This window comes from Myxine glutinosa, chromosome 7 (genome assembly GCF_964187855.1).
Source record: "Myxine glutinosa chromosome 7, kmMyxGlut1.1, whole genome shotgun sequence".
Lineage (NCBI taxonomy): Eukaryota > Metazoa > Chordata > Myxini > Myxiniformes > Myxinidae > Myxine > Myxine glutinosa.
The window spans coordinates 113650769-113653076 of record NC_136267.1 but is presented as its reverse complement, the minus strand read 5'-3'; positions in this window follow the sequence as shown (position 1 = coordinate 113653076).

Genomic DNA, 2308 nt, shown 5'->3' with positions numbered 1-2308 from the left:
TGAAAAACCGCGTTTGGGTTTTGCCCCGTCTACAAGGACGCGTACGGGTCGCACGTCGAACCTCGCACGCGGTGAAAAACCGCATTTGGGTTTTGCCCCGTCTACAAGGACGCGTACGGGTCGCACTTCGGGGCCTCGCGCGCGTTGGAAGCCGCGCTGGGTTTTGCCCCGTTGCTTGGCAAGGAGGTGCGCTGCAACAGCTGTCCCCGGTACGAGACGGCACGTTTGGAGCACGTCCGCCCGGGGTTCGTTCAACCGCCCGTGTGCGGAGACGAGAGACATTGTGGGAGACATTGACCACGGAGGGAGTCAGGAGTGGGGCTCACGTGAGGAATATATAAGATGGCCATCTTAGAGTTTGTATAGATGAGTTTACATCTTTGTAATATTGATTGTGCATTGTTGATTGCTCAGAGAATATATTATTGATTATTCCGGATCCTTGGTGTGGGGTTTCTTCTTGACCGGGATTCATCTTGATTGCGTTACGAAAGCGTATAAACCATATATCTTTCTGGCGGGGTCCTTCCCACGGTCCGGGGGTCACCAAGACCAGGTAGTTACCGGGAGGACCACGTAACAATATATATATATATATATGTATATATATGTATGTATATATATGTATGTATATATATATATATATATATATGTATATATGTATATATATGTATGTATATGTATATATGTATATATATGTATGTATATATATGTATGTATATATATATATATATATATGTATGTATATATATATATATGTATATATGTATATATATGTATGTATATATATGTATATATGTATATATATGTATGTATATATATGTATGTATATATATATATATGTATGTATATATATGTATGTATATATATATATATATATATATATATATATATATATATATATATATATATATATATATATATATATGTATATATATGTATGTATATATATGTATATATATGTGTCGGATTGGGACTTAGGACTTGGGACTCAGAAGACTCAGAAGAAAGGAGCAACGGATATATTTATTAGAACTCGAGTACACAAGCTTGAGGACAGCAAAAGTTGTATTGAAACTCACAAGGAGTGACCAACAGCACAACAAGATGCTCTGAAATAATTCAATTAACATTGCTTTATATAAGGAAAATCAGGGGTGGAGTTAGCTCACAAGACACAGAGACAGAATGGGCTCATTGGTTCCCCCACCATAGTCCCATCCTGTTGTTCAGTTAATTAAAGGAAGTTCATCCAAGGCCAGTCATGGGTTAGCTCAGATAAGGAGATGGTCAGCATTATGTGGCAACATGTTTACAACTTTCTGTATAGAAAGCTTGCTTGGGAAAGTACAAAGGGAGTGTACACTCATAAAACTGTCAACTTGCAAGATATTGGCAAAGTCAGGAGAAAGGCAAAGAGAGATAACAGTTGCCTCCAAGGCCTGGGAAGGGGAACTAGAGATTGTGCCCACGCAGGCCAGAGCTCATAGGCAGAGAACTCCTTATTAGGATATTACACATCCTCAATGCACAAGAAAGAACTCAGTATCATAAAAGAGTACAGTAGTAAGTCAAAACAAAACATATATTGGTTATACTTGGTAATTGGTAAAGCAGCAAGGATATACAAAGGGGGAGGGGCATTACAGCTCCCTACATATGTATGTATATATATGTATATATATGTATGTATATATATATATATATATATATATGTATGTATATATATGTATGTATATATATGTATGTATATATATGTATGTATGTATATATATGTATGTATATATATGTATGTATATATATATATATATATATATATATATATATATATATATATATATATATATATATATATATATATATGTATGTATATGTATGTATATGTATGTATATATATGTATATATATATGTATGTATGTATATATATATATATATATATATATATATATATATATATATATATATATATAGATATATGTATGTAGATATATGTATGTATATATATGTATGTATATATATGTATGTATATATATGTATGTATATATATGTATGTATATATATATATATATATATATATATATATATATATACTGTATATATACATTATGTGTAACACATATATACACAAATAATTAAGTTAAGCACCCCCTAATCCTGTCCTGAACCCCCTCGAGCACGTTTGGGACATGTTGGGACGACAAATTGCGAAGATGGTCCCTCCAATAGCCAATCTGGATGAATTGGAACGTGCATTACATCGGGAATGGAACAACCTGCCACAGCAACGCATACGACGGCTTACAGGGTC